Genomic DNA, 20,630 nt, shown 5'->3' with positions numbered 1-20,630 from the left:
GTCTGAGACAGGTTAAATCTTTAAATTAGAGTCACCAAAGAAGAGAAGTACATGGCATGTTCTGAGACTCGTTTGACAGGAAGAAAGGATTTCTACAGGGGAGCGGTATGAGTTCAGGTGGAAGAGGTTGGATGAACTTGATGGCCAGGCTTAGGAATTTGAATATGGCTACAGGAAGCTAACAAATAATAGGTTTCCTTTTCTTCTTTATAGCTTTATGAAAACTCACCCACAGCAAACATTTACGCTGCCACAAGGATTGCTCTAAAGCAGGAGAGATGCTATGAAGGGCTGAAGATGTTCACTTCTCTTTGCAGAATGCCCCACTATAGGCAGGGACAGCCCTTCACCTCTCATGACATTAGAGAAGAGGGACCTTCCAATAAACATTCCAGTTAAGTTTTCTTCATATATGCCATATAATTTTTAAGAAAATGTCCACCCACTTTCCCTCCCTGGATTCTAATCCTTGAAATCTAGTATTTAAGTCTTACACTACAAAATGCCCTCAAAATCAAGAATAAATTCCATAACCTTTGATTCTAAGAAGTTTCTTCATGATGTTGCTCCTATTTACCTCTCCACCCTCATCTCACCCCACTCCCACAATGCAACCCAGCCATATCAATCCTATTGCTGTTCCCAGAAACCACCAAATTTTCTCCAAAAACCTTCACCAGACCACACACCACCCCCCAACCTCCACAATGCCTTGCACTTACTTCTCAGGTACAGCTTTGCCCAGAGAATGTGTTTCGTCTACATCAGACAATAAACTCCATGACGATTGGGGCCCTTGTTCTCTACTGATTGCCTACATCCAACATATCCCAAAACAATAATTTGTCAAATGAATGAGTAAATGATTAAGTGAGAGAATAAGTGTTCTGATCCCTGGCTCCTTACTCATTGTCAGACCCTGGTCTTCAACTTGCCAGTGGGTTTTCCCTAATTATCTGCCTGACCCTAGACCCCACCACCAACTTGATCAGGTTTCCACATCTCTCCCTAGAGCTAACATATTCCCACCCCATTTACAATCTGACACATGCACACACTCACCACCATTCAAAACAGCAAAACTTGTCTTCTCTCTCCTTTCTGGCAGTCATATTTTGCCAAAAACCACTGTTATAGTGTGCCAGAGTTCTGCTGCTCTTATGCATGAAATATTCCTGGGCCTCACAGTTCCCACCTTCCTCTTAAATCCAGCAATTATGTTTGAATGGACTTGACTAGAAAGAGAGACAGGGAAGGGAACCCAAGTGTGTGTGTGTGCCTGGAGTATGTGTGTATATTGTGACATACCAACTCACATTTGGGTGATGGTCTGGCTGACTCTCCTGGAATGAGTAGCCTGGGAAGAGCATGGATATCTGACTACTTACTGAAAAGGGGTGAGCCCTAGATTGGTAGTTCCAGCTGTAGGTGCTCAGGAGGAGTTCTGCCCAGCAGACCAAACCCGGTTGTCCAGTACTAGCAATAATTATTTAAGCAGTCTAATTGCTAACACCTGTGAGCACTCCCTGGGTTCCAATCACTGTCTAAATAATTTACATAGAAAATAATGTTTTAATTATTTCTTACATCAACCCTATAAGGAAGAAGCTCTTATTCCTCTTATTTTATGACTGAGAAAACTCAGGCACTGAGAAGCAAAGTAGCTTGCCCAAGATCACACAGGAAATGAGGGGGCCAGGACTGGAACCCAAGCATTCCAACATCAGAACTCCATCTACTATAGAAGGGTCCAAAGCAAGTACCTGTTGGTTACTGAGAGTTAGAATGTGGGAGCAACACAAAAAATAGCACAATTTGTTTTTACAGTATAACTCTCACAACTGGGGGAAAATAGAAGTATCATTTGATCTCAAGGAATATGCAGTGGATAAAGAGGATAGCTAAGTGTCTCCCAACATGTTGCCTTTCTCAGAATGTCTGTAAATTTGTAACTATATTCCATTATACATACAGTGAGATCCAGAGAGCACAGGGCTGACACATATAGTTTTGCATGTGGAGGGTGCTCTCTGAAATTGTACAGTATACAGACCACTCAGTTTGATATGATGGATACAAAAGGCAGCCTTCTTTAAACCCATGGAAATCAAATCCTATTAATGGGGCATGAGCTAGTGTGGCCTTCAAAAACTAGATAAAAGAAAATGTGGAAATGATAAACTAGCTGCCACAGTACCACGGGAAGTAGATGCCTCTATGCAGCCTTCTCTACCATCATACCTTCTCAGTCAACTATACGAATACCACTTAACTTGCTGCTGTTCCCCTGACACACATCCTCCCATACTCCACAGACTGCATAAATGCTTCACCTTCCTCCTCCACCTCTCTGCCATCTTTCCTTACTTATGTGTCTTCCTTCATGGCCTAGACATTCATCCATCCGTCACTCATCTATTCATTCAACAGATGGTTTGGGGGCACCTACCATATCCCTGGTCCTGAAGCAGATGTAGGTGACAGAGATGAGTAAGGCATTCCTCACCTTCAGGTTGCTCACAGTCTAGAGGGGAAATTAAACAAAGTGAGTCTTCTCCAGGAAGTTTTATAATCATTCTCTTTTCTCCCCAGCTAGAGAAATTCTCATGTTTTGAAAGTTTATGGCACATATCTTATGGGTTAAATAACAATTTGAACACTTAAAGCAAAACAAACACACTGTAGAAAAACATAGAAAATATTTTGATGGCTATAAATCCTTAAGTTCATATGTCTGTATCTCTAGTGGGTTCATTTTGTGAGGAGGCAATAAAATGCTAAGTTAAAGCCCAGTTTCTCCAGATACTTGTCAAATTCTTAACATTGCATCCTAATGTGTTTCCAGGATTCAGCGAGTCTGTGCTGTGCTCATAAAAGTTCAATTGAGCAAAAGAAACTTACAAATTATTCTAACCTGGAAATAATTTTTTTTTTTGCTAAATGTGTGAGGTTTGAGCCAGACAGCTATACATGGTGCAAAAATAATTTCATCTTCAAAGACATAAAATAACAATTATCTTATGGGAATCATAGCATGTGAAAGACCTTTTAAAAAATCCTCTGCTATGAATATGAAGTCCCAGTTGATTATGTGTGTTCCATTTGAGACATGAAGTCTTTATCTTCATAAACAGTAAGTTCTTTTAGAGCAGGAGCTGTGGGTTAATTTTTCTAGCCTAAACACCCAGCACAGGGCCCAGTGAGTATTTGTGAATATGTTATGCTACTCATCAAAGTGGAAGTCTATGCCATTCTCTGATGGATTGTCATATTCTCTAATATTCTAGAGAAAGGGGCATTAGACTTTGTTTTGGATTTTTACTTTGGGGGGAGGTGGGGCAGGCTGAAGGCGAATGGCCTGTTTGACTTTGTTTTGTTTTGTTTTACTTTGTTTTTGAGATATCTCATAATCCAGTAGAGACCTTGATGAAATCAATGGCCTTGTCCCTCAAGATACTTCAGATACTGACCCACTGATCATCCCACTTGATGGGTAGAGCCATTAGATGACCTATCTTTTTCTTTGGGATCAGCACTTAAGAAAATAATTTTTTCCAGCTTTAGTATCCTTATTTGAAGTTTTTCACTTCAGGAGTTGTAACCAACCCATTCTATTGCTATAGACCTCATATCTCTTCCAAAGCCTATGTAAAAGCCTTAGGGAGCTACTTACAAACAAGAAGTGGCTGAAGAAGCTATGCTTGGTCTGAAAAACAGAATGCACATGTCATCTTACCTTTAGTGGGATGAGGTGTTTGATGTCATGACCCTCTTCCTGTGCAACTTGACATTGGCATTTGGTTTGACTTGGTGATAAATGTAACAAAGCTATGAATAATTACCTTCCAGAGCATTTCTTAAGGGAGTTTGGTTGCTTTATAGGAAATTTGTATTGCTCAGCATTCATGAAATTCCCTTTCAGTACAATACTGAGATGGTGCAAGACAAAATAAACACATTTCATCTGGACCATATTTAGAAGTCACAGTAAAAAGGAGTAAAAAGATAAGTCGATTAAATAAGGAAATGTTTATTTTATTTTACTTTCTCCTCTTTCCTTTAATAACTTCTCAACATAATGGCATTCATATACATTTTCAGAGGATTTTCATTTTATTATATATTGAATTATATAGTGTCAGCAAACTCACTAGAATTCTCAATCCCAGCTCTTAAAATTTGGCCATAAAGATTCAGAAAGAAACCAAGAAATTAAGGAGAAGACAGTGGCTGCAGCTGCAGGGTCTTTATTATGTTTATTCACATCATAAACCTCTTGGTTTGCCAATCCAAAACGGTTTGAAGTTGCATAGGGTGGAGACTGCCTTCGGGTGTCTGTCTGGAAGAAGAGCTGTAGTGGCCATGCTCTGGGTTCCCTTCTCAAGCCCAATCCCAGGTCCTCTTCCTTCACCCTCCATCCACTCCCTGACGCTGGTGGGGTCAGCTGTATCAACTACTCCAGTGTTCTGGTAATAACACAGCGACAAAGGGGCCCTGAGTGATCTGAAACCGATGCCTCAATTTTAAAATTAGGCATTTCGTGGTAAAAGGAAACCATTTCTTTTTAAAAAAGAAGTTGTCATCAAAGACTTATGTTGATACTCAAGAGCTATATTTTTTAATTCCCACTTGTGCTTTGTTGTTGTTTTCCTATCTTTTGATCCATCATGAGGAATTAATGTGGTTCTTCTTCAAAACAGATGAAGAACTATCAGTTCTCAAAGTCGTAGTGAGATGCCTCCTATGAACCAGCTTGTCCTGAAAGTCAAAAATGCTCACAGATATAGAGTTGAAGTTGGGTGGATCTTTATTCTCATTTTGTTTTCCTGATCTAGTATCCCCCTGCAAAACATGTTACAGTAAGATATCCATCTTTACAAACTAAGTAAACTGTTAGGCAGTACATGAAAGAAGTCAGGTGTGCTTGGGCTCTGTCCTCCAGAATTACATACAAGTGGTCTTTAAATCATCTTCTTCCTGTTGAGTATGGATAATAACTCTTTCATTTTCTTCACTCATTTACTTAATCCCATACGTTCATTCAAAGCATTTATTAAGAACCAGTTGTTTGACAGGACATGAAAAAAATAGAGAAAGTGGAGATTCTTGCTATTGAGCTGAGGAGACAATATCCACATGCATGAGACAATTAAATTCTAAGACTTGTTTAAAGTGTGAGAAATTTAGTTGTAATAATAATAGATATTTATATAGCATTTATTATGTGCCTGAAACTCTTATGTATTTTACATATGTTAACACATATATTAATGCTCAAAATAATTTTGCCAAGTAGCTGCTCTTATGATCCTGTTTTACACATGGTAAAACTGAGACATTGAGAGGTTAGCTAGCTAGCTGCTAGTAAATAGCAAAGCCAGGATTTAAATCCAGGTAGTCTGGCTCCATAGTCCAAGCTCTTTGGCTGCTGCCTACATAAATATACATACATTTTATGTATGTAGAATTAAAATGTTGCAGCCTGCAGTCACTCAGGGAAGCTGCCAGGGGAAGGTACAGTTCTTGAACAGAATGTTGATGATGGCCTGAGGTTTAGCCTGTGAAGAGAGTGGAATTGAATGTACAGGAAGGAAAGCTGGAGTTTGGAAATGAATATGGTATGATAGAATGACTGTCTTGCAAAATGGTGTGAGAAAACTTTCATATACGGCCTTGAGCACCAGGCTTAGAAGTTTGAAGAGAAATCTATAGGCAAGTACAAAAGCAAAGAATTGGCTCATTTCATGCATTCATATAATTACTGTACTGGATGGACCTCGGAAAGAATCAATTCCAACTCCTCCTTTTATAATTGTGTAATCTAAAGATCCTGAGGGCTGACATGACTCCAAGTGTCACTTCCCTAGTAAATGAGCTGGAACACAGCATAGCTGTACTCATTGTTTAATGCCATTTCCAATGTTTCAGGTCACTCTGGAAGGTTCGCCTGGCAGAGGCATTTGGTTCAGTTTAGAAGGGACAGACAGAGGCAGGGTGACCTGTGAGGCATTATTGCCTGGGCTCAGTGGAGATGATAAGTTTTCTGTGAACGTGACTGGATATCACTAATGAGGGAAAGGAGAAGAGCCAGGGCCTCCAAGTTGCTGTTGCTTTGATGGAAATAAGTATATGGGACAAAGATGCTACTTGAGCAGAGACATCATCAGTTCAGGTTTAGTACCCATGAGAGTGAGGTGACTTATTATGCATAACGTCCATGTGGTACATTCTGTAGCATGGCGATCAGGTTCCAAAGCCCTCTGCAAGTCTTTCATTAAGTAGCTGCCACCATCATCAGTGTGTGAGCAAGTCTTTGACAAGACACTGAGATGAAATTCAAATTGATATCCATTGTGTCTGCCATCCTGGTCTTCTGCTTCGTGGTTTCTCCTGGTGCCAGTCAGCCTGTGTGCTCACGTCCCTCAGATGCCGAACCATGTGGTGGTAAAGGGCGTGAGCTCTGAAGGCAAATGTGTGCTGGAATCCTGCTTTAAGCTCTTTACTTAACATGATGGGAAAGTTGCTTAACTTCTTTGTGACCCAGTTTCCTCTTCCATAAAATGATACTATGATCAGTATTTACCTTCTAGCAATAATGTGAGCATTAAATAAATTAATACATGCGAACCACTTAGAAAAGAGTGTATATGCATCAAACAATGGACGGTAGCTATGGTTGTTGCTATTCCATGGTTCCATTCTGCTCCATTGTGGTTCAGGGTGTTTTTTCTCTGTGACAGCCTGAAGAGATGGAATTCTTCCTCCCCACCAGACACCTCATTCCCTGTGGCTGCCCTTTGAACCTTAGCACGTTTTGTTCATCACAGGAAACTCCCTCTGATTCTCCAGCAAAGGTCACCCTAGGCCCCCTGGCTCCTCACCACTTCTAAGTCCCTCCCAGGAAACCACCTTCACCCTCACACATAAACACACAACCCAAGTTTGCTCATGGGGTAGGGGAAGGGGTGGGGGATTGACTCCTTTTGCCATTTTCATGTAATTTCACAACATAACATTGTGATTAGGCCATATAGCTTTTACCTAAGAACACTCAGATTATGCAGATCCCTTTGTTCTGAAGTTCATGTAGCTAAATGTTCAAAAGTAAATTCTTTGCTCCTGAAGCAGGGCTGACAGGGATTAAAAGCAAATGACAGGTGGACCTGGATTCAAATCCAGTCCCCACATTTACTAGTGATGTGATTTTGGATCATGTAACACCTCTTAGTCTTGGTCTCCTCACTTATAAAATAGGAGTATCAGTGCCTATCTTGCTTGTTGTAAGGATTAAAGGTTATAAATCTTTGGAAAGATAGTACCTGGCACACAGTTTGTGCTCAGTAAACTCTGACTCTCACTATTATTGTTATTGCTGCCATGACTCCAACATCCTCCAAGCTGTAACAGGGGTGTATGCATTTCCATATAACTAAGGAGGTGACTATAAAGCTATACCTAATTATGAATACACCCTAATTATGAATTATGAATGTTTGAGAACATAAAGATTCTTAAACAAGGTGAGATCTTGTTGTTGGCTTAATAACTCAACCAAGTTATTGCTGGTGGTGGATGACAGGTGATGTCCAGCATTAGAAGCCATCAGAGCAAATGGCAGGCAAACCATAATCTCATTGTTTTCATTTCATCTTGAATGTCATACAGCTGTTGGTTTTATCTGCTGCTAAATTTTAAAAGTAGAGTGAGTTGAGTTCTCTAGAAATACAGATGAGGCGGCAATGACAACCCCCAAATCTCTATGGGACTGTGCAAATGACACCAGAGTCATGACTGCCCCATCCGTGAAGGTAATCTTGAGGCTCTTCTGACCAATTTTAACTGCAGTGGCATTTGCATTCCTCCTCCTTGGGTCCAGCAGAAAAAGGCAAGGCTTAGGTTTTCTGCAAGATGCAAAGTAACACCCCTGGTCCCCAAGGAACAAAGGCTGTTTGGGTCAGAATTCCAGCAGATGATTTTTCATACATATTATCCTTCTTTTCAGTGTGTTCTCTGGCATGCCTATTGTCCATATTACTCTGCTGTTTCACATGTTCTCTTCTAGTTTGGTTTTAGACATTTTAAAAGATGATTTTTCATTAAATCCTAACAAAACTAAGCACAGGGAGAAGTTTCAAATAAGAAAGTGTTCTACAGGTCTCTATTATGTAATAAAAATTATAAATTATAAATACAGGGGAAGAAAAACTGCCTTCTGCTGAAATACCTTCCAGGATCTACGGGAGTAGGACCCAAACAGGGGTTCTAGTTCTCCCATTTCCTGTACATCAGATTTTAGTGGAGAGCCTTAGATCTCCTAAAGCTACCACTGTCCTATCCTGCGCTCACCTCCATGCTGGTATGCCACTGTCTGTGCTTGTCAAGCCTCTCAATTGAAAGAGTTCTGGCTAATCCAAGCTGCAAGGAAGTCAATGGAAGGACACAAAGAAGCTTACTGACTCTATGGGAAGGTCAGAGAACCAGACTCAGGAGCGAGATAGGAAACAAAGAAAGCTCACAGCCCAATTCTCATGTCATATAAACAGCTTGGCCTGGCACTGCCAACTCTAGAGACTATGTGCCATGGCTGGTGCAGTTGCCACTGAACAGTGGTTGTCATCAACACTGAAACCAACCTTGCACTGTCCAGGCTTCTCTGTGTTACTCCAATATTAAGCCCCCAGTGGGAACACCCAGTTGGCCTCTCAGCAAACACTGGAAGGGATTCAGACAATGGGCAGCCAAAGAATGATACTCACTTTTCCTTCCATCCTTCTTTACCTTCTCCCATTCTACCTTAAATTTAGTATAAACCTCCTTTTTTTTTCTCTAAAAACTCTTTTTGAATACTTCTGGTATTATTATTCCCCTTTCACAGATGGGAAAGCCTCGTGTCTTATTTCAGGCTGATATAACAAAAAGCCATGGATTGGGTGGCTTAAACAACGAGCATTTATTCTGGAGGTTGGGAAGTCCAAGATCAAGGCACCAGAGAGGGCGCTGCTTTGTCTAGTGTGGGCCCACTTCCTGGTTTGCAAATGACCGCTTTCTTGCTGTATCTTCACAAGGCAGAGATTTCTGCTCTCTTCCTCTATAAGGGCGCTAATCCCATCATGGGGGCTCCACCCTCATGACCTCATCTAATCCCAATTACCTCCCAACGGGCCCACCTCCAAATGCCATTACATTAGGGATTAGCAGCACTTCAAGTATGTTTTGGGTTTTTTGCTTGTTTTGGATTTTAGGAGGACACCAATATTCAGTGCCTAGCCACATGTCCGAGAGGTTAAGTGTAGAAGGTCATATAAAGTATCACTTCTGGATTTTTGCTCATGTATGGGTTTTAAACCACCGATTTTGTTTTGTTTTTTATTGTTGGTTTTAAATTTTTTGTTTCTGTTTTGCTTAGCCAATGGAACCTTGACAATTTTTCAAATGAAACCACATAAGAACCCTCAATATCCAAGGCAGAGGAAAGCAGAGCTGTTCAGATGGAGAGTAAGGAGGAGCAGAACCCCATCCACTCAGTCTTACACCCCTCACTTCAAACACACAAAACACCACTGTGGTTTGAAAACTGCTATTACTTCATTCAGTAAGAGAGGTCAGTCATTCCCATTCCCAGTGTATTTCCTGTCACTGTCCCTCTAGCCCCAGGCTCGGGGACAGGAAATAGCTGGGTTTAAATAGAGAATTAACTATTTATACCCAAATTTATCCATGGCCGGGGCCCAGCATTTCTCAAACTATGTTCCATAGAAGCTCAGTCATCAAGAATATTAATAATTGATAAGTCAAAAAAATGCAAAATACTTTATTGATGTTGAATTTCTCATGTGGAAACAATTGGTTTATAAAAATTAAAAAATGTTTCTTATCTATAAGAAATGACTTTCAGAGAGTATTATGATACTCCAAAGAAGAGGTATAGTGTCTAGAATTTTCCAAACATTTGACTCTCAGAGACCTATTTTTCAAGTTGCATTTCTCAGGGCTAGTCTCTTGGGTCCTGTCTATTCTTCTTCTTCTTCTTTTTTTTTTTTGTCTTTAAATGCTTGCTAGCCATTTGGCTATTATTGGAAGCAAAATACTCTCTCACAAGCATTTATTCTCTCACAGTTTTGGAGGCTGTGTTCTTGTTCTTACCCAGACATTTTCTTACAAGGACTTGTAAATTTGTAAGGATTATAAATCCCAGAAGAACTGCTAAAATCACCCAAGAAAGGTGGACCCTTGTGGGCCCACTGTGTCTGAAGGACTTGATTTATGCAGCAGCATTTACATTGTAAGATAAGCATATAGACAGTGTGGTTCAGAAGCGCTCTGAAAAATCTTAGACTTGTATATTTTCAAAATAATAACAGTAATTATAATTCTCTAATTAAAAGAGGTCTATAAAGTTCAATTACAAAGGTCAGAGAGAGGTAAAGGAAAATTTGCTTACAGACTCATCTTTTAAAATGGTGATTATTTATTTGCCCCTCAGGCAAAATGGAGCTGTCTCCGAAGGTCTGATCCAAATATAGGAAGGGACCAAAATTCTGGAGAAGAAGTGATTTAGCTGGTTGGAAGTCATCAAGCTGCCCAGGGCAATGTATTCCAGGTGGACAAATGTGACTCACCATTTTACTCGGTTTCATTGCTGGCTCTGCCATACAGCCATGTGATCTGCGGCAAACACAGTGACCTCCTTGAGCTCCAGTGTCATCCTGTGTGACGTGGGGATGACTGCAACTCAGATGGGAAGATTAAGTCAGATAATGTCTGAAAAGTACTCAGATTACAGTACATACTTGATAAATGTTAGCTATTACTATTACTATTTTTAAAACATGGCAAGTGGGCTTTTGGACATTATTGTCACTTTTATTCTAACATAGATCCTGTGTCTTAGCCAAATTAATCTTCTTGTTCTCAGTGTAACAACATGAAGCAGCCAATCGCTGTGCCATTCCCCATGTTGCGTCTCACTAGGCAGTAAGTCACTCTTTGCCAATCCATAGCTCTCATTTTACCATTCCTTTACTATTTTTCCAATTGCATACATTACTCTACAATATTACTGGAAACTGTTAACATATTATGATATAATGCTAAGTTAAAAAAAAAGCAAGGTACAAAATTGTATATTTATGACTTCAATTTTGTAAAAAACTAATTAAAAAATACATATACACACAATCAGTCCATGCTTTGTACAAGCTTGATATACATGAATCTCAGTTACCATGGGTTAGTTAAATAATAGCAGTCTCTCAACAATACAGTTTAAGTTTGTTACCCCAATATATTAACTCTGAGTTACTGCATAAAGCAAAAATTCATTGCTAGCAATTCAGTCCATCACTGTGTTAATGACAGATGCATACCATGATCAATAACCAATCACATCACTTCTTTCCAAGTCTGTTCATCACTGGTCACTGCACATTTATTATTCAGTTCACCACAGACTGCAAAGGGTATGACTGTGTTGCCCCCTTGTCTCTGAGTAATATATCCACATGGCATTTGAAAGGGGAATTTGGTCAACAATGATGAGAGTACAGCAAAGAAATGAAAAGTGGTAACAGCAAAGTGAAATTTGAATCCATGTAAATGGAGTTAGAGAAGTAGTAGCTGATTTGGGGAGGCTGACATTACCACTGTTAGAGAGATTAGATGGAGAGCTGAGGAACTTGGGGAAGCAAAGCTGACAAACGAGATAAGTCTTTGGGAGGGAAAAGGGGGAAACGTCCCAGAGGAAGTGATGCTAGCAAAAAAAACACCACTTTACTTTAAAGGAACTCTCAGATATTTTGCATCATTGAAATGCAAAAGTTAAAATATTGGAAGCTGACCTAGACTTAGAAAAGAATATGACAATTTGCCAACGTATAGAAAAAATGATTGCTCTGTATAATAACTTATACAGTGAAAAATAGACAAGCAGTACTCAAACTACTTCTGTGTTTTATAAAGAAATAAAACACTTTAATTCTCAATGTTTCTAATATTTTTAATTAGATATTAACTTTCCTATCTTCTATTTCCCTGTACATTTATAACCAACAGTAAGAGAGTTGTTAATGCTTTGACCAAAAATTTTAAAGGTCACAGAACAATTGGATTTCCCCCAATGATTATTAAAATGACTTTGCATGATTTTGCCTCGCATGGTCACTTGTACAATCACACACTGTCATGCAGAATGACAACTACCTGTACCTTTATCTCTTTTGAAAAAAATGACTAGATGAAAATACACCAAAAAAGTAGCATAGGTGTTAGAATTATAACTGCTTTTAACTATCTTCTCCAAAATTTTCATTACTTTCAAATTGTTCTACAGTTAGGACATACTACTTTTATAACCAGAGAAGAAATTGTTATCAACAAAAAAACTTGTTTTAAAATTTGGTTCCTTGGGAGTGTAAGACACCCTTGACTGACTCCCTGTGTTCTTGGCTCAGGGCTCCTCAACCAAAATACAATTAAGATGCTTTGTTGCTAATATGTAGTTTTATAAAGGTATTTGTGTTATTATCTGTGATTTTTTTTTAATCTCAGAGAGATTAAATTTTTTGGTGTACAGAGACTGTATATCAGTTGTTATTCCTCCCCTCCCATGGATACCTGAACAGTGTTCTGTATATATAATAGGTGCTCAATAAATATTTCTAATCCATCTCTCAAAACCTGTCAGCAGTTTCTGGGGAAAATTATCCAAAAAACACTAAGGAACACACTAGATGATATTTGAACATATTTTAACAAGCTTCATACAAAATTATTTAGGGTTTCTACTTATTTAATAAAAATTTTTTCCACTTCACACAACACAGTAGCTGAGAGTCTAGAGGGCTTTAAATCAAGATATTACATTTTTGGTTTCCATAGTAACTATGATTCAGCTTCAGAATCTTGACACATTTCTTTGGATTACAGGAGTAAATTTCTTAATCTATGTATACATAGAAAAGCAAAGTTATGATTGTAGAAACCACAATTTCTGTTTCTTAAATGTTCATTAAAAATTAACTAAGTATCTTACAAATGATTTTTTTAAATGTATGACCTCTGCTAAAAGTACATGATGTGCAATGAAAGACAAAATCTGTGCATTCCTGATTGTGACACCTGATTTTTTTTTATGTGTTTACTCTCCAAGTCAGCTCAGACTCAGGCATGGGAGCTGAGGGATGTAGGCAGAGATGGCAGGTGTAAAATGCCATTTTTGTCACTCAGTTTAGTATACAGAGCATTCTGTAGTTTTTATCTAACCCATCTTATTTTTCATGATATCCTAATAAATTGCATTCTATTTCATTGCCTTCAGCTGAGGGGGACATAACTGAGGCTTGTGTCACCATGCCTGTGCCTCCAGAGGGAGGTGAATAGGGCAGAGCAGAGAACTCTATGATGCTGCCAGTCAACAGCTCCAGATTCTACATTCTGACAAAGAGAAGGGTTTTTGTAGTGTAGCTTCAACCCAGCTAAAGAAAGACTCTCTTCCTTTTGAGACCTTGTCATTCACCTTTCCCTGAAAAATGTGAACAAACGAAAACCAGGACAAATAAATTCTGATTTTGAAATATATCTAGAATCTTTAATTCCCTCATACCTATTTAAAAATGTCTTTTTAAATTTTTAAATAGACATTCCTCTCCTTACAGGCTTATTGAATTGTACTTGTCATGACTGGGAAATAGATGACTGTTTGCAGAACTGTGTCAGCACCCTCTAACAACTGGCTGCTACACATAAACTTAGGTGCCTGTCAATGGTCTTTCTTCAGCTCCCTGCCCTCAGCCTTTGGGAGGCCATAGTCAGCACACGGATGTGCCAGAGCCGGTGAACTCCTGCTTTCCGATGGCAAAGCCAGTTGATTCTGTCTGCCCTCCTAGAGCTTGTGGATTTCATTCCCAAAGAGAATAATCTAATTAAACCTTGACTTCCACTTCTGGATACCAGAAGACTTGTTAGATATTTTAAGTACAAAATTAAAGATGACACTTTGAAATATGTTTAATAAAAATTTATAAAGTCCAGCTCTCTGCTTCTACAAAATTTCCCTTCCTCCTTCCCAAGAACAGAATCACCATACTTCTGAACCAAAGATAGGGCCAAATGGCCTGGCATACACAGATGAGCTTTGGTGGACAGTGAGACAGGCTGTGTGAAATGAGACTACCAGAGCGAATTGCTGATGGAAACTAGATGAACTCAGGGCATTTCTTCTACCTCTTCCAGAGATTCACTAAGAACAGGAAGTGAGTACATGTTTTCACTCTTCTACTTTCACCCTCTATTACCCTTGGAAATGGGAAATAGTGAGAAGGGTCCCTGTCAATTACAAGTGGCAGGACTTTGTCCAGAGCTGTTAAACAGAACCAAAATTGAGTGTTTTGAATTTTCATTCATTCCTTTGGAGAAGGCACTGGCAGGGAAAGTGCTGCCAGCACTGTGCAGAAGAGAGAGAACCATCCACTGGTCGGTTAACTTTGGCTAAGCCAGCCTCTGCAGGAGAGCAAGGGAGCCCTGAATTGTGTTGGAAACTGGCAGCAGACATTTGTGGGTATTTTTGCAGTCTTGGCATCACTAGCCCCATTTTATCCCTGGTGTCCATGTGGACGAGTAAACCAGGGTTCTTGGAATAGGCAGACTAGGTAGGTGCTTATAAAATAGGATTTGAGAGTTTCTGAAAGACCTGTCTTGTGAAAGCTACATCAGTCCCCTCATTCTGAGAGCCCCAAGTTCCACCTTTTAGAGTTCCAGTTTTAGGCATTATTGCCAGAAGATCCTCATGGACTCGTATTTGTGGAAAACAGATATTTTTAGCTCCTGTTCTCTAGATTAGATTGTAAAACATTTTGACTTTCTCCTAACAGAGACTGTCCCCAGTATAGGATACTCTGGAATAATGGAACATGAGACTGATAAATATTTTTGATTAGGAAGAATGAGAACAAAACATGCTTCCAGGGTGAACAGAACTATAAAAGTGTCTTTAACAGTGTGAAGATTCACCCCTGGAGTGAAGTGTTGGAGAGAAAAAGAGTATTTAGAGAGGAGAACATAGAATGACTCCCAATAGCATCAAATCCAGGTCACCTGCCAAATCAAATGCAAGAGGAGAACCTTCTGTTTTATAGAAAAGGCAATTAATCAGGGTAAACTGAAGATATTATAGATCATTACATGCTATAGAATAGAAAGCACTAGCTTTTTAATAGAAAGGCTCATTAAAATTTTTCAATAAATGGCTTCCTTTCCATAAAGTCTCAGACAATAATAAATAGGTCTTCACCATTTTGATTTTAATGCTAAAATATTGCCAATAATTAAGTAATGGTATTTGAATTTGAATGTGAATGGAATATAAGTCCCACAATCCTGAATTTAGAATTCTCTTATAGCATTTGTATGGTTTTATATGCATTTTCATTTGTACTTGTGAAAAATGCTTTACTTCTACTGGTGGTGAAATCATAACTACCCACTGTTCTCTGTAGCTGTGAAATATTGTAAGTCTTGCTGTTTGCAGATCTAATGTTTTCACTGATGTTCCTCTTTTGCCCTTTGGATTAAAAAGCAACGCCAGTGAGCAACAAGGCCTGGGACTGAGTGCTGCGCATTAGTTTCATGTCTTCTTTTGTCCCAGTAATTCTCAAGTAGACTTCACATCAGACTCAACTATGAAGCTTTTTTAAATTGTGGAATTTCCAGTGGGAGAGCCCAGTGTGTATGTGTTCATGTATGTGTGTGTGTGTGTGTGTGTGTGTGTGTGTGTATTTTAAACTCCTCAGAGAATTCGCTACATAGCCAGAATCAAGAATTCTCACTTTACTGACTTCAGTGAATGTATCTAAAAAGTTTAAATATGGTTTTGGGAGGTGATTTAAACCTATATTTTAAACTGATACTATGTAAGATCCTGCTACATTACTGGATCAAAATATTTTGTGTGCCCTCCTCTCTCTGCCTGTTTTTCCTGTTGCTTACATGAAAATTAGAAGGAAATATAGACTCCTTCATAAGTTGCCCATGTGGCTTAAGTTACAAAGTGTCATTGATAATAACTTTTTCAATGCACTACGTTATACAAGGGGGGAATTGTTTTGCACCCTGAGGGTAGTGGCCTGAGCCGTGGCTGAGCCCCAAGGCTCATGGTTAAGCAGTGACGCTTTTGTGGCCTGGGAGCAAGGCTTGCCATGTGGGCACGCTGGTGGATGAGAGAGGCATCCTAAGCAGAGCCCCACTGCCCTGGTTCAAGAGTTCATGGGCCCGGAAAGGGCAGGGGTAGCACAGAGAGCAGACAGAAACTCTTTCTTCCACACAGGAGATTGGGAGAAGCAATGTGACCTCTGGTTCATCGGGGCAGACAGAACCCTGTCCATCCACCTGGGGGCCTGCAGATTTCTTGCTCTGTTGTGGCAGGTTTGTACACCACTTAGTCGCTTTCCCCCTCAGGAAAAATTGCATAGCATTTGTCTGACATCTAAATATTCTTTTGTGAATATGTGTTTAATATGTCCAGTGAGCTTAACTGCAATATGTAAAAGAGGAAATTCATTCATATGTAACATAACCTATGGAGTACATATTCATTCAGGCATTTTCCTGCCATGTGATAAATACAGCAGTAGATACTGCTGTCTGCTGTATGCCAGTGAATGAGCTGAGTGGTATGGAGGAACAGAGGTAAATCAGATCTTACCTTAGAGTATCACACCTTAGAGTGGTTACTTTGTGTTTTTAAAGATAGAAAGTGCATATAAATCATTAGGGTACAGGGCAGAACATAGAACGTGCCACACAGCACAATTAAAGTCCTTTGAATATTATTTCAGAATAAGGAGACTGACTCCAGCTGAATGCATTAGGAGAGGCCCTCTGGAGGAGGTAGTATGTGCCCTGGGCCCTGACAGATAGGTGGGACTTGGACAATTCCGAGCTTGGGGGTGGGGCCTGGTGGGGCAGCTTTTCAGACAAAGGTTTTTAAGGGAAGTAGGATGAGCAGAGGCAGTAGACAGAAGATCTAGGGCGCACACAGTAAATTTGGCTAGAATGTGGGTGTGTAAAGAGGAGTGGTACTTCTGACACTTTCCAGAAGGCTATCTTGTATAAGTACTGAACCTGTCTGTGCCCCCAGTTTCCTCATCTGTAAAATGGGCTTAATAATAGTGCTTACTTAACAAAGAAACAATGAACTAATAGATGCAAAATACCTAGACATTCTTTGATATATAGTAAGTGTTCTCTAAGTAATAGATGTGAGTTGTTATTTGTGAAAGGGGTAAAGAGATTCCAGACCCAATGAGCTCTAAGGACTCACACACAAACCTGCTGTGGGTTTTAGGAGGTCTCTGAAAGGGGGGCAGCTTCCTAAGGCCACTGTGCCCCTAAACCTGGGGACAATTTTGGAGAACAATGAGAGGAGAGACTGGGGTCTGGAAACAAAGAAGCCTCTGAAAATAGAGGGCTGCTGTCCCTGACTTTTGCTGTTAATATTAATATGCAGTTTGAAGAAAAGAAAGAAGCCCTTTTCTGTCATCCCCTTCTCTCCTAGTGGAAAATGCCTTATTTTGAATTTCCTTCAGCTCTTCTTCTGTGTCTTCAGCTAGTGAAGGATTAAAAAAAAGAGAGTGAGAAGAAAAATAGCTTTGCTGTAGAGAAGAGAAAGAATAAAAGAGGAACAACCAAATCAAACAACACAACCAAACAGAAATCAACGATATAATCCGTAGGCACAGACACAGATGGCAGCCCGAGAGCCACCCTCCCTTCATCCCCTCATCCCCACCATGAAAGCCCACGAGGTCTGGGGAGGAGCTGAGACAGTTGGTCGGGTGCGGGGAAGGTAGTCGGACCCGCTGCTGCCGCGTCTCGGAGCCTAAGCCCACTCAGTCACTCTCAGGGGCTCTTTTTTTCAAGCTTGCCGGTCAGGTTCTGAATGACAAATGACCTTCCAGATAAAATTCTCTTTGTTAAATGCTGAAACAAATGTCCTTAAGGCCCTCCTGCTTCTCTGCACATGGGCGGTTCCCTTCCGAGTCTCACTGGTGTCTGAGTGACCCGCCAGGTGCTCAGGCTTTGGAGAGGGACTCCGGAGTCGTGGTCCCCATTTCATCTCCCCATGCGGGCCTCATCTCCAGCCAACGCACAGATTCCCGACTGTGCTCACCTAAAAGAACCCAAGTTATCAGAAGACTTGACGTCACAGATCTGAAAACCCCCGTGTTTTATAAATTCAAGGTGACATTGTTAGTGTTCTAATTTTACAATTATAGCACTCTCACTTTTTTCACCAGAAAGGTTATAAACAAGAAGACAATTTGGTTGTATTTTTCCCATTTTCTTACCTCAAGCTCTACTTTGAATTGCCAAAGGGAATAAGTTACTTGAACACAGACAATTATTACATGGAATAGCAAAATCAGATATGCTGAAGCTCAGGGGCTTATTTTTTTTTTCTTCATTCAGTAACATATTTCAGAAGAGCATCCGTAATTGGGACATAATTTATTTATCAACAGGGATCGAGACAACTCCCATGTAGCTGATTTCTGAAATCCTTTTGACTCTTGCAGAGTGCTGTAACCAAGATGAGAAAGGCAAGAAACAGATGTAGAATTACAATCACCAAAGGGAGAAGAGCTCACCGTGGGTATTTAACTGCACTGGCATTTGGCCACCAAACCCTCGGTCGTTTTTCGTAGTTTCTGACACATCCATTTATAAAGGAGGTTAATAATAGCCTCATACCTACACCCCCACAGTTACAGCTAAATAACAATTTCCATGATAAGCCTTTATTTTTCTGTAATTTAGAATTTAAGACAGCAATTTTTATCTACATTGTCTAAGCCCAGAATTTATTTTTGGCTTTCTCAAAGAAAGTTGTACCCGTTTAACTTTCCCTGACAATATGAGAGAAAAATGTTTTTAAAAGGACAGATTTTAATTAGCTAGGCAATTTGCCTTTCTCGGAGCCACCAAGCCCTGGCCATCTCCAAAGGCAGGGAGCCAGAGGAGTGGACCTTGGTTGGAGACAAGAAGGTAATGTCAAGGGCTAGAGCAAGCAGCTGTTGCCAACAGCCTGGGTTAGTAATATGCATATTGTTTTAATGACCTATTAGCACTTGTCATTGAAATGAAAATTGGGTGATTAAAAAAAAGGATACCTGGGCAGCAATTTTTAGAACACAGAGGGAAGGCATATTTTTTACCCTTTACTTTCAGAAGCAGTCTGATGCCCAGATGCTGACCTTCAAGCTGTGTCTCCCAGCCCTGGGGCTTCTAGCCTTTCCTGGGCAGACCCCTAACCCCAGCCTCCCCTCTGGGTGGAGCTGGCTTCAGTTTTTGGAGCCTTTGGTCAGGGTTGGGTGGAGGGCAAGCAAACATTACTGTAAGGGGAAACCTGCTAGTTTAAAGCTCCTAGATTTAAGCTTGTTGTTGTTGTTTAAGGCCATCTTGTTGCTCCACCTTGGTGGGTTACCTCTGAAGAAGCTTTCACTGCTCTGGAGTTTAGGACACTTCTTTTCAGAAAGGAGAGTCTTGTGACTTCAGTCTGGGTAACCTACCTTCTCTGGTCTTTGGTGAGAAGAGACCTTTGCAGGAAATGTTTTGCATTAGCCCGTGTGGCCCTCTTTCCCTTTGCTTGTCCAACAGTCACCACAGTTAGTGGTGAACTCCCAGTCACTAAAGGACTCATAAAGGCATTTTGTTTGGTATTTTACAGATCTATAGAATTTTAGTGAAAGGCTCAGGAACTGCCTTCAAGCTTGGGTGGCTGCATATTAAAAAGCAAAACAAACAAAAAACCCTCTGCTTGTTTAGTTGTTTATGCATACATAGCTCAAGTAAAACCGTAAAGTAGAGACTTTGACTGGATAAAAGCCTTGAGCCCACCAGGTCATTGTGAAGCCATTGCCCATGAAAGGCAAAGGATAAGGCCCTATGTCCACCAGTATACAGAGAAATGGCCACAAATGCCTGAGTTTGATACTGTTGGATAATTATAATAGTCTCCACCATAGCTTAGCCATTTAATTTATTTATCAGTTTGCTGACAGTAACTTCTGATTTGAATTTTTAATTTTCTTTGTCCTGCTTCCCCAGTTAGATTGTAAACACCCAGTAGACTAGTCATTGTAGCCTTCTTGGCCAGACTCATAACGCCAAAATCAACTTCCTGAATGAAGAACTGGGTGACCTACTACTCAAAAATGTCCTCCCTGATATCCAGTTAGCTACACCTGTATGTTTTCTTTTAAATGGAAATTCCCAGAGGAAGGATGGTCCCTGCCAATCACTCCTTAATGTGGATTACTTTGGTCAAATAATCAGATGACCCCAGAGACTGAGGAAAAACAAGTAAGTTTTGAACCTGTAGAACACAGGAAGAGGGTGACCAACCTATGAAGGAAGGACTTTGGGGCATCCTGTGTATGTGTGTGTATGTGTGTGTGTGTGTGTCCAGGACATGGAAGGGTTGGAATGAGAATTCGCATTGATTCTATAATGGTCTGTGAATCTAGTGACGTGCTCTAAGTATGAATGGATGGACATTCAAAGATGAACGTACTACAACCTGTCACCTGTTTTTGCAGGGCTCACAGGCTAAAGGTAGATTGTACATGTTGAAATGG

The 20,630-nt window shown here is 40.1% G+C and overlaps 1 protein-coding gene and 1 long non-coding RNA gene across 4 annotated transcripts in view; one reads left to right on the top strand and one right to left on the bottom strand.

Annotated features, from left to right (window-relative positions):
* The window catches only part of LOC118971972 (uncharacterized), a 91,234-nt gene extending 79,914 nt beyond the window's left edge, over window positions 1–11,320 (bottom strand). The window contains exons 1-2 of the long non-coding RNA XR_005060721.2: window positions 10,620–11,320; window positions 2,450–2,524 (exon numbers count right to left, since the gene is read on the bottom strand). This is a non-coding gene — a long non-coding RNA (uncharacterized lncRNA). The remainder of the gene's footprint in view (window positions 1–2,449; window positions 2,525–10,619) is intronic.
* Window positions 1–20,630, top strand: part of FRMD6 (FERM domain containing 6) — a 230,726-nt gene that overhangs the window by 81,166 nt on the left and 128,930 nt on the right. The gene's annotated exons all lie outside the window — the stretch shown is intronic.

Source organism: Manis javanica, chromosome 8, assembly GCF_040802235.1.
Source record: "Manis javanica isolate MJ-LG chromosome 8, MJ_LKY, whole genome shotgun sequence".
In the NCBI taxonomy this organism is placed as follows: Eukaryota; Metazoa; Chordata; class Mammalia; order Pholidota; family Manidae; genus Manis; species Manis javanica.
This window is presented reverse-complemented; position numbering and strand designations above follow the sequence as displayed.